We start from the raw sequence: 12,876 nt of genomic DNA on the forward strand, positions 1-12,876 counted from the left end.
CATTAAAGATTTTTAGAGAAGAAAAATGCATCGGAAAGAAAAAATAATCACAATGTAAAACTTTGTAAAGTTCTTATAGCTTTAATGTAATTTAAAAAAAAAAAAAAAAAAAAAGAGGGTGCATTACTTAAGTTTTGGGGGTATAGGTCAGTGGCAGTGCATTTGACTGCAGATCTAGAGGTCCTTGGTTCAACTCCGAGTGCCCCCTGAAGATAAATCTTTTTAAACCAAATAATTCTTGCTTTATTACTTGTTTATCCATTAAAACATTTTAGGCATATAACGTTGAGTGCATATTGATGTGCTTTCTTCATATGAAATCTATTTAAAAAATCAGCCAAAAGGTCGAAAAACGTTGTCTGAAAAAAGTCAATGTAAAAAATCTATAAGATGATACTTTTAGCACTTTGGAAGACTCTAAAACTAAGAATTGACTTGTAAAATAAAAATTCCTGATTATTTGTCTGTACTTTTTGAATTCATTAAAGATTTTTAAAGAAGAAAAATGCATCGGAAAGAAAAAATAATCACAATGTAAAACTTTGTAAAGTTCTTATAGCTTTAAAGTAATTTAAAAAAAAAAAAAAAAGAGTGTGCATTACTTAAGTTTTGGGGGTATATCTCAGTGGCAGAGCATTTGACTGCAGATTAAGAGGTCCTTGGTTCAACTCCGAGTGCCCCCTGAAGATAAATCTTTTTAAACCAAATAATTCTAGCTTTATTACTTGTTTATCCATTAAAGCATTATAGGCATATAACGTTGAATGCATATTGATGTGCTTTCTTCATATGAAATCTAATTAAAAAATCAGCCAAAAGGTCGAAAAACGTTGTCTGTAAAAAGTCAATGTAAAAAATCTATAAGATGATACTTTTAGCACTTTGGAAGACTCTAAAACTAAGAATTGACTTGTAAAATAAAAATTCCTGATTATTTGTCTGTACTTTTTGAATTCATTAAAGATTTTTAGAGAAGAAAAATGCATCGGAAAGAAAAAATAATCACAATGTAAAACTTTGTAAAGTTCTTATAGCTTTAATGTAATTTAAAAAAAAAAAAAAAAAAGAGTGTGCATTACTTAAGTTTTGGGGGTATAGCTCAGTGGCAGAGCATTTGACTGCAGATCAAGAGGTCCTTGGTTCAACTCCAAGTGCCCCCTGAAGATAAATATTTTTAAACCAAATAATTCTAGCTTTATTACTTGTTTATCCATTAAAGCATATTAGGCATATAACGTTGAATGCATATTGATGTGCTTTCTTCATATGAAATCTATTTAAAAAATCAGCCAAAAGGTCGAAAAACGTTGTCTGTAAAAAGTCAATGTAAAAAATCTATAAGATGATACTTTTAGCACTTTGGAAGACTCTAAAACTAAGAATTGACTTGTAAAATAAAAATTCCTGATTATTTGTCTGTACTTTTTGAATTCATTAAAGATTTTTAGAGAAGAAAAATGCATCGGAAAGAAAAAATAATCACAATGTAAAACTTTGTAAAGTTCATATAGCTTTAATGTAATTAAAAAAAAAAAAAAAAAAAAGAGTGTGCATTATTTAAGTTTTGGGGGTATATCTCAGTGGCAGAGCATTTGACTGCAGATCAAGAGGTCCTTGGTTCAACTCCGAGTGCCCCCTGAAGATAAATCTTTTTAAACCAAATAATTCTAGCTTTATTACTTGTTTATCCATTAAAGCATTATAGGCATATAACGTTGAATGCATATTGATGTGCTTTCTTCATATGAAATCTAATTAAAAAATCAGCCAAAAGGTCGAAAAACGTTGTCTGTAAAAAGTCAATGTAAAAAATCTATAAGATGATACTTTTAGCACTTTGGAAGACTCTAAAACTAAGAATTGACTTGTAAAATAAAAATTCCTGATTATTTGTCTGTACTTTTTGAATTCATTAAAGATTTTTAGAGAAGAAAAATGCATCGGAAAGAAAAAATAATCACAATGTAAAACTTTGTAAAGTTCTTATAGCTTTAATGTAATTTAAAAAAAAAAAAAAAAAAAAAGAGGGTGCATTACTTAAGTTTTGGGGGTATAGGTCAGTGGCAGTGCATTTGACTGCAGATCTAGAGGTCCTTGGTTCAACTCCGAGTGCCCCCTGAAGATAAATCTTTTTAAACCAAATAATTCTTGCTTTATTACTTGTTTATCCATTAAAACATTTTAGGCATATAACGTTGAGTGCATATTGATGTGCTTTCTTCATATGAAATCTATTTAAAAAATCAGCCAAAAGGTCGAAAAACGTTGTCTGAAAAAAGTCAATGTAAAAAATCTATAAGATGATACTTTTAGCACTTTGGAAGACTCTAAAACTAAGAATTGACTTGTAAAATAAAAATTCCTGATTATTTGTCTGTACTTTTTGAATTCATTAAAGATTTTTAAAGAAGAAAAATGCATCGGAAAGAAAAAATAATCACAATATAAAACTTTGTAAAGTTCTTATAGCTTTAAAGTAATTTAAAAAAAAAAAAAAAGAGTGTGCATTACTTAAGTTTTGGGGGTATATCTCAGTGGCAGAGCATTTGACTGCAGATTAAGAGGTCCTTGGTTCAACTCCGAGTGCCCCCTGAAGATAAATCTTTTTAAACCAAATAATTCTAGCTTTATTACTTGTTTATCCATTAAAGCATTATAGGCATATAACGTTGAATGCATATTGATGTGCTTTCTTCATATGAAATCTAATTAAAAAATCAGCCAAAAGGTCGAAAAACGTTGTCTGTAAAAAGTCAATGTAAAAAATCTATAAGATGATACTTTTAGCACTTTGGAAGACTCTAAAACTAAGAATTGACTTGTAAAATAAAAATTCCTGATTATTTGTCTGTACTTTTTGAATTCATTAAAGATTTTTAGAGAAGAAAAATGCATCGGAAAGAAAAAATAATCACAATGTAAAACTTTGTAAAGTTCTTATAGCTTTAATGTAATTTAAAAAAAAAAAAAAAAAAAAAGAGGGTGCATTACTTAAGTTTTGGGGGTATAGCTCAGTGGCAGTGCATTTGACTGCAGATCAAGAGGTCCTTGGTTCAACTCCAAGTGCCCCCTGAAGATAAATCTTTTTAAACCAAATAATTCTTGCTTTATTACTTGTTTATCCATTAAAACATTTTAGGCATATAACGTTGAATGCATATTGATGTGCTTTCTTCATATGAAATCTATTTAAAAAATCAGCCAAAAGGTCGAAAAACGTCTGAAAAAAGTCAATGTAAAAAATCTATAAGATGATACTTTTAGCACTTTGGAAGACTCTAAAACTAAGAATTGACTTGTAAAATAAAAATTCCTGATTATTTGTCTGTACTTTTTGAATTCATTAAAGATTTTTAAAGAAGAAAAATGCATCGGAAAGAAAAAATAATCACAATGTAAAACTTTGTAAAGTTCTTATAGCTTTAAAGTAATTTAAAAAAAAAAAAAAAAGAGTGTGCATTACTTAAGTTTTTGGGGGTATATCTCAGTGGCAGAGCATTTGACTGCAGATTAAGAGGTCCTTGGTTCAACTCCGAGTGCCCCCTGAAGATAAATCTTTTTAAACCAAATAATTCTAGCTTTATTACTTGTTTATCCATTAAAGCATTATAGGCATATAACGTTGAATGCATATTGATGTGCTTTCTTCATATGAAATCTAATTAAAAAATCAGCCAAAAGGTCGAAAAACGTTGTCTGTAAAAAGTCAATGTAAAAAATCTATAAGATGATACTTTTAGCACTTTGGAAGACTCTAAAACTAAGAATTGACTTGTAAAATAAAAATTCCTGATTATTTGTCTGTACTTTTTGAATTCATTAAAGATTTTTAGAGAAGAAAAATGCATCGGAAAGAAAAAATAATCACAATGTAAAGCTTTCTAAAGTTCTTATAGCTTTAATGTAATTAAAAAAAAAAAAAAAAAAGAGTGTGCATTACTTAAGTTTTGGGGGTACATCTCAGTGGCAGAGCATTTGACTGCAGATTAAGAGGTCCTTGGTTCAACTCCGAGTGCCCCCTGAAGATAAATCTTTTTAAACCAAATAATTCTTGCTTTATTACTTGTTTATCCATTAAAACATTTTAGGCATATAACGTTGAATGCATATTGATGTGCTTTCTTCATATGAAATCTATTTAAAAAATCAGCCAAAAGGTCGAAAAACGTTGTCTGTAAATAGTCAATGTAAAAAATCTATAAGATGATACTTTTAGCACTTTGGAAGACTCTAAAACTAAGAATTGACTTGTAAAATGAAAATTCCTGATTATTTGTCTGTACTTTTTGAATTCATTAAAGATTTTTAGAGAAGAAAAATGCATCGGAAAGAAAAAATAATCACAATGTAAAACTTTGTAAAGTTCTTATAGCTTTAATGTAATTTAAAAAAAAAAAAAAAAAAAAGAGGGTGCATTACTTAAGTTTTGGGGGTACATCTCAGTGGCAGAGCATTTGACTGCAGATTAAGAGGTCCTTGGTTCAACTCCGAGTGCCCCCTGAAGATAAATCTTTTTAAACCAAATAATTCTTGCTTTATTACTTGTTTATCCATTAAAACATTTTAGGCATATAACGTTGAATGCATATTGATGTGCTTTCTTCATATGAAATCTATTTAAAAAATCAGCCAAAAGGTCGAAAAACGTTGTCTGTAAATAGTCAATGTAAAAAATCTATAAGATGATACTTTTAGCACTTTGGAAGACTCTAAAACTAAGAATTGACTTGTAAAATGAAAATTCCTGATTATTTGTCTGTACTTTTTGAATTCATTAAAGATTTTTAGAGAAGAAAAGTGCATCGGAAAGAAAAAATAATCACAATGTAAAACTTTGTAAAGTTCTTATAGCTTTAATGTAATTTAAAAAAAAAAAAAAAAAAAAAGAGGGTGCATTACTTAAGTTTTGGGGGTATAGGTCAGTGTCAGTGCATTTGACTGCAGATCTAGAGGTCCTTGGTTCAACTCCGAGTGCCCCCTGAAGATAAATCTTTTTAAACCAAATAATTCTTGCTTTATTACTTGTTTATCCATTAAAACATTTTAGGCATATAACGTTGAGTGCATATTGATGTGCTTTCTTCATATGAAATCTATTTAAAAAATCAGCCAAAAGGTCGAAAAACGTTGTCTGAAAAAAGTCAATGTAAAAAATCTATAAGATGATACTTTTAGCACTTTGGAAGACTCTAAAACTAAGAATTGACTTGTAAAATAAAAATTCCTGATTATTTGTCTGTACTTTTTGAATTCATTAAAGATTTTTAAAGAAGAAAAATGCATCGGAAAGAAAAAATAATCACAATGTAAAACTTTGTAAAGTTCTTATAGCTTTAAAGTAATTTAAAAAAAAAAAAAAAAGAGTGTGCATTACTTAAGTTTTGGGGGTATATCTCAGTGGCAGAGCATTTGACTGCAGATTAAGAGGTCCTTGGTTCAACTCCGAGTGCCCCCTGAAGATAAATCTTTTTAAACCAAATAATTCTAGCTTTATTACTTGTTTATCCATTAAAGCATTATAGGCATATAACGTTGAATGCATATTGATGTGCTTTCTTCATATGAAATCTAATTAAAAAATCAGCCAAAAGGTCGAAAAACGTTGTCTGTAAAAAGTCAATGTAAAAAATCTATAAGATGATACTTTTAGCACTTTGGAAGACTCTAAAACTAAGAATTGACTTGTAAAATAAAAATTCCTGATTATTTGTCTGTACTTTTTGAATTCATTAAAGATTTTTAGAGAAGAAAAATGCATCGGAAAGAAAAAATAATCACAATGTAAAACTTTGTAAAGTTCTTATAGCTTTAATGTAATTTAAAAAAAAAAAAAAAAAGAGGGTGCATTACTTAAGTTTTGGGGGTATAGCTCAGTGGCAGTGCATTTGACTGCAGATCAAGAGGTCCTTGGTTCAACTCCAAGTGCCCCCTGAAGATAAATCTTTTTAAACCAAATAATTCTTGCTTTATTACTTGTTTATCCATTAAAACATTTTAGGCATATAACGTTGAATGCATATTGATGTGCTTTCTTCATATGAAATCTATTTAAAAAATCAGCCAAAAGGTCGAAAAACGTTGTCTGAAAAAAGTCAATGTAAAAAATCTATAAGATGATACTTTTAGCACTTTGGAAGACTCTAAAACTAAGAATTGACTTGTAAAATAAAAATTCCTGATTATTTGTCTGTACTTTTTGAATTCATTAAAGATTTTTAAAGAAGAAAAATGCATCGGAAAGAAAAAATAATCACAATGTAAAACTTTCTAAAGTTCTTATAGCTTTAAAGTAATTTAAAAAAAAAAAAAAAAGAGTGTGCATTACTTAAGTTTTGGGGGTATATCTCAGTGGCAGAGCATTTGACTGCAGATTAAGAGGTCCTTGGTTCAACTCCGAGTGCCCCCTGAAGATAAATCTTTTTAAACCAAATAATTCTAGCTTTATTACTTGTTTATCCATTAAAGCATTATAGGCATATAACGTTGAATGCATATTGATGTGCTTTCTTCATATGAAATCTAATTAAAAAATCAGCCAAAAGGTCGAAAAACGTTGTCTGTAAAAAGTCAATGTAAAAAATCTATAAGATGATACTTTTAGCACTTTGGAAGACTCTAAAACTAAGAATTGACTTGTAAAATAAAAATTCCTGATTATTTGTCTGTACTTTTTGAATTCATTAAAGATTTTTAGAGAAGAAAAATGCATCGGAAAGAAAAAATAATCACAATGTAAAGCTTTCTAAAGTTCTTATAGCTTTAATGTAATTAAAAAAAAAAAAAAAAAAGAGTGTGCATTACTTAAGTTTTGGGGGTACATCTCAGTGGCAGAGCATTTGACTGCAGATTAAGAGGTCCTTGGTTCAACTCCGAGTGCCCCCTGAAGATAAATCTTTTTAAACCAAATAATTCTTGCTTTATTACTTGTTTATTCATTAAAACATTTTAGGCATATAACGTTGAATGCATATTGATGTGCTTTCTTCATATGAAATCTATTTAAAAAATCAGCCAAAAGGTCGAAAAACGTTGTCTGTAAATAGTCAATGTAAAAAATCTATAAGATGATACTTTTAGCACTTTGGAAGACTCTAAAACTAAGAATTGACTTGTAAAATGAAAATTCCTGATTATTTGTCTGTACTTTTTGAATTCATTAAAGATTTTTAGAGAAGAAAAATGCATCGGAAAGAAAAAATAATCACAATGTAAAGCTTTCTAAAGTTCTTATAGCTTTAATGTAATTTAAAAAAAAAAAAAAAAAGTGTGCATTACTTAAGATTTGGGGGTATATCTCAGTGGCAGAGCATTTGACTGCAGATTAAGAGGTCCTTGGTTCAACTCCGAGTGCCCCCTGAAGATAAATCTTTTTAAACCAAATAATTCTAGCTTTATTACTTGTTTATCCATTAAAGCATTTTAGGCATATAACGTTGAATGCATATTGATGTGCTTTCTTCATATGAAATCTAATTAAAAAATCAGCCAAAAGGTCGAAAAACGTTGTCTGTAAAAAGTCAATGTAAAAAATCTATAAGATGATACTTTTAGCACTTTGGAAGACTCTAAAACTAAGAATTGACTTGTAAAATAAAAATTCCTGATTATTTGTCTGTACTTTTTGAATTCATTAAAGATTTTTATAGAAGAAAAATGCATCGGAAAGAAAAAATAATCACAATGTAAAACTTTGTAAAGTTCTTATAGCTTTAATGTAATTTAAAAAAAAAAAAAAAAAAAAAAAAAAGAGGGTGCATTACTTAAGTTTTGGGGGTATAGCTCAGTGGCAGAGCATTTGACTGCAGATCAAGAGGTCCTTGGTTCAACTCCGAGTGCCCCCTGAAGATAAAACTTTTTAAACCAAATAATTCTTGCTTTATTACTTGTTTATCCATTAAAACATTTTAGGCATATAACGTTGAATGCATATTGATGTGCTTTCTTCATATGAAATCTATTTAAAAAATCAGCCAAAAGGTCGAAAAACGTTGTCTGAAAAAAGTCAATGTAAAAAATCTATAAGATGATACTTTTAGCACTTTGGAAGACTCTAAAACTAAGAATTGACTTGTAAAATAAAAATTCCTGATTATTTGTCTGTACTTTTTGAATTCATTAAAGATTTTTAAAGAAGAAAAATGCATCGGAAAGAAAAAATAATCACAATGTAAAACTTTGTAAAGTTCTTATAGCTTTAATGTAATTTAAAAAAAAAAAAAAAAAGAGTGTGCATTACTTAAGATTTGGGGGTATAGCTCAGTGGCAGAGCATTTGACTGCAGATCAAGAGGTCTTTGGTTCAACTCTGAGTGCCCCCTGAAGATAAATCTTTTTAAACCAAATAATTCTAGCTTTATTACTTGTTTATCCATTAAAGCATTATAGGCATATAACGTTGAATGCATATTGATGTGCTTTCTTCATATGAAATCTAATTAAAAAATCAGCCAAAAGTTCGAAAAACGTTGTCTGTAAAAAGTCAATGTAAAAAATCTATAAGATGATACTTTTAGCACTTTGGAAGACTCTAAAACTAAGAATTGACTTGTAAAATAAAAATTCCTGATTATTTGTCTGTACTTTTTGAATTCATTAAAGATTTTTAGAGAAGAAAAATGCATCGGAAAGAAAAAATAATCACAATGTAAAGCTTTCTAAAGTTCTTATAGCTTTAATGTAATTAAAAAAAAAAAAAAAAAGAGTGTGCATTACTTAAGTTTTGGGGGTACATCTCAGTGGCAGAGCATTTGACTGCAGATTAAGAGGTCCTTGGTTCAACTCCGAGTGCCCCCTGAAGATAAATCTTTTTAAACCAAATAATTCTTGCTTTATTACTTGTTTATCCATTAAAACATTTTAGGCATATAACGTTGAATGCATATTGATGTGCTTTCTTCATATGAAATCTATTTAAAAAATCAGCCAAAAGGTCGAAAAACGTTGTCTGTAAATAGTCAATGTAAAAAATCTATAAGATGATACTTTTAGCACTTTGGAAGACTCTAAAACTAAGAATTGACTTGTAAAATGAAAATTCCTGATTATTTGTCTGTACTTTTTGAATTCATTAAAGATTTTTAGAGAAGAAAAATGCATCGGAAAGAAAAAATAATCACAATGTAAAGCTTTCTAAAGTTCTTATAGCTTTAATGTAATTTAAAAAAAAAAAAAAGAGTGTGCATTACTTAAGATTTGGGGGTATATCTCAGTGGCAGAGCATTTGACTGCAGATTAAGAGGTCCTTGGTTCAACTCCGAGTGCCCCCTGAAGATAAATCTTTTTAAACCAAATAATTCTAGCTTTATTACTTGTTTATCCATTAAAACATTTTAGGCATATAACGTTGAATGCATATTGATGTGCTTTCTTCATATGAAATCTATTTAAAAAATCAGCCAAAAGGTCGAAAAACGTCTGTAAAAAGTTATTGTAAAAAATCTATAAGATGATACTTTTAGCACTTTGGAAGACTCTAAAACTAAGAATTGACTTGTAAAATAAAAATACCTGATTATTTGTTTGTACTTTTTGTATTCATTAATGATTTTTAGAGAAGAAAAATGCATCGGAAAGAAAAAATAATCACAATGTAAAACTTTGTAAAGTTCTTATAGCTTTAATGTAATTAAAAAAAAAAAAAAAAAAAAAAGAGGGTGCATTACTTAAGTTTTGGGGGTATAGCTCAGTGGCAGAGCATTTGACTGCAGATTAAGAGGTCCTTGGTTCAACTCCGAGTGCCCCCTGAAGATAAATCTTTTTAAACCAAATAAATCTAGCTTTATTACTTGTTTATCCATTAAAACATTTTAGGCATATAACGTTGAATGCATATTGATGTGCTTTCTTCATATGAAATCTATTTAAAAAATCAGCCAAAAGGTCGAAAAACGTTGTCTGTAAAAAGTCAATGTAAAAAATCTATAAGATGATACTTTTAGCACTTTGGAAGACTCTAAAACTAAGAAGTGACTTGTAAAATAAAAATTCCTGATTATTTGTCTGTACTTTTTGAATTCATTAAAGATTTTTAGAGAAGAAAAATGCATCGGAAAGAAAAAATAATCACAATGTAAAACTTTGTAAAGTTCTTATAGCTTTAATGTAATTAAAAAAAAAAAAAAAAAAGAGGGTTCATTACTTAAGTTTTGGGGGTATAGCTCAGTGGCAGAGCATTTGACTGCACATTAAGAGGTCCTTGGTTCAACTCCGAGTGCCCCCTGAAGATAAATCTTTTTAAACCAAATAATTCTAGCTTTATTACTTGTTTATCCATTAAAGCATTTTAGGCATATAACGTTGAATGCATATTGATGTGCTTTCTTCATATGAAATCTAATTAAAAAATCAGCCAAAAGGTCGAAAAACGTTGTCTGTAAAAAGTCAATGTAAAAAATCTATAAGATGATACTTTTAGCACTTTGGAAGACTCTAAAACTAAGAATTGACTTGTAAAATAAAAATTCCTGATTATTTGTCTGTACTTTTTGAATTCATTAAAGATTTTTAGAGAAGAAAAATGCATCGGAAAGAAAAAATAATCACAATGTAAAACTTTGTAAAGTTCTTATAGCTTTAATGTAATTTAAAAAAAAAAAAAAAAAGAGGGTGCATTACTTAAGTTTTAGGGGTATATCTCAGTGGCAGAGCATTTGACTGCAGATCAAGAGGTCCTTGGTTCAACTCCGAGTGCCCCCTGAAGATAAATCTTTTTAAACCAAATAATTCTTGCTTTATTACTTGTTTATCCATTAAAACATTTTAGGCATATAACGTTGAATGCATATTGATGTGCTTTCTTCATATGAAATCTAATTAAAAAATCAGCCAAAAGGTCGAAAAACGTTGTCTGTAAAAAGTCAATGTAAAAAATCTATAAGATGATACTTTTAGCACTTTGGAAGACTCTAAAACTAAGAATTGACTTGTAAAATAAAAATTCCTGATTATTTGTCTGTACTTTTTGAATTCATTAAAGATTTTTAGAGAAGAAAAATGCATCGGAAAGAAAAAATAATCACAATGTAAAGCTTTCTAAAGTTCTTATAGCTTTAATGTAATTAAAAAAAAAAAAAAAAAGAGTGTGCATTACTTAAGTTTTGGGGGTACATCTCAGTGGCAGAGCATTTGACTGCAGATTAAGAGGTCCTTGGTTCAACTCCGAGTGCCCCCTGAAGATAAATCTTTTTAAACCAAATAATTCTTGCTTTATTACTTGTTTATCCATTAAAACATTTTAGGCATATAACGTTGAATGCATATTGATGTGCTTTCTTCATATGAAATCTATTTAAAAAATCAGCCAAAAGGTCGAAAAACGTTGTCTGTAAATAGTCAATGTAAAAAATCTATAAGATGATACTTTTAGCACTTTGGAAGACTCTAAAACTAAGAATTGACTTGTAAAATGAAAATTCCTGATTATTTGTCTGTACTTTTTGAATTCATTAAAGATTTTTAGAGAAGAAAAATGCATCGGAAAGAAAAAATAATCACAATGTAAAGCTTTCTAAAGTTCTTATAGCTTTAATGTAATTTAAAAAAAAAAAAAAAAAGTGTGCATTACTTAAGATTTGGGGGTATATCTCAGTGGCAGAGCATTTGACTGCAGATTAAGAGGTCCTTGGTTCAACTCCGAGTGCCCCCTGAAGATAAATCTTTTTAAACCAAATAATTCTAGCTTTATTACTTGTTTATCCATTAAAGCATTTTAGGCATATAACGTTGAATGCATATTGATGTGCTTTCTTCATATGAAATCTAATTAAAAAATCAGCCAAAAGGTCGAAAAACGTTGTCTGTAAAAAGTCAATGTAAAAAATCTATAAGATGATACTTTTAGCACTTTGGAAGACTCTAAAACTAAGAATTGACTTGTAAAATAAAAATTCCTGATTATTTGTCTGTACTTTTTGAATTCATTAAAGATTTTTATAGAAGAAAAATGCATCGGAAAGAAAAAATAATCACAATGTAAAACTTTGTAAAGTTCTTATAGCTTTAATGTAATTTAAAAAAAAAAAAAAAAAAAAAAAAAAGAGGGTGCATTACTTAAGTTTTGGGGGTATAGCTCAGTGGCAGAGCATTTGACTGCAGATCAAGAGGTCCTTGGTTCAACTCCGAGTGCCCCCTGAAGATAAAACTTTTTAAACCAAATAATTCTTGCTTTATTACTTGTTTATCCATTAAAACATTTTAGGCATATAACGTTGAATGCATATTGATGTGCTTTCTTCATATGAAATCTATTTAAAAAATCAGCCAAAAGGTCGAAAAACGTTGTCTGAAAAAAGTCAATGTAAAAAATCTATAAGATGATACTTTTAGCACTTTGGAAGACTCTAAAACTAAGAATTGACTTGTAAAATAAAAATTCCTGATTATTTGTCTGTACTTTTTGAATTCATTAAAGATTTTTAAAGAAGAAAAATGCATCGGAAAGAAAAAATAATCACAATGTAAAACTTTGTAAAGTTCTTATAGCTTTAATGTAATTTAAAAAAAAAAAAAAAAAAGAGTGTGCATTACTTAAGATTTGGGGGTATAGCTCAGTGGCAGAGCATTTGACTGCAGATCAAGAGGTCTTTGGTTCAACTCTGAGTGCCCCCTGAAGATAAATCTTTTTAAACCAAATAATTCTAGCTTTATTACTTGTTTATCCATTAAAGCATTATAGGCATATAACGTTGAATGCATATTGATGTGCTTTCTTCATATGAAATCTAATTAAAAAATCAGCCAAAAGTTCGAAAAACGTTGTCTGTAAAAAGTCAATGTAAAAAATCTATAAGATGATACTTTTAGCACTTTGGAAGACTCTAAAACTAAGAATTGACTTGTAAAATAAAAATTCCTGATTATTTGTCTGTACTTTTTGAAT

At 28.8% G+C, this 12,876-nt stretch overlaps 3 non-coding genes across 3 annotated transcripts; all 3 read left to right on the plus strand.

Annotated features, from left to right (window-relative positions):
- The first annotated feature begins 1,088 nt into the window (after positions 1 to 1,088).
- Positions 1,089 to 1,160, plus strand: TRNAC-GCA (transfer RNA cysteine (anticodon GCA)). The gene has a single exon. It is a non-coding gene; the product is annotated as a tRNA-Cys (tRNA).
- Positions 1,161 to 7,769: 6,609 nt separating this feature from the next.
- Positions 7,770 to 7,841, plus strand: TRNAC-GCA (transfer RNA cysteine (anticodon GCA)). Its single transcript has one exon. It is a non-coding gene; the product is annotated as a tRNA-Cys (tRNA).
- Positions 7,842 to 12,056: 4,215 nt separating this feature from the next.
- On the plus strand, positions 12,057 to 12,128 carry TRNAC-GCA (transfer RNA cysteine (anticodon GCA)). Its single transcript has one exon. It is a non-coding gene; the product is annotated as a tRNA-Cys (tRNA).
- Positions 12,129 to 12,876: the final 748 nt, after the last annotated feature.

The sequence above is a fragment of the Phyllobates terribilis genome, unplaced genomic scaffold, assembly GCF_046119375.1.
Source record: "Phyllobates terribilis strain yellow unplaced genomic scaffold, ASM4611937v1 Scaffold_1__5_contigs__length_1240528914, whole genome shotgun sequence".
NCBI classification, from domain to species: Eukaryota; Metazoa; Chordata; class Amphibia; order Anura; family Dendrobatidae; genus Phyllobates; species Phyllobates terribilis.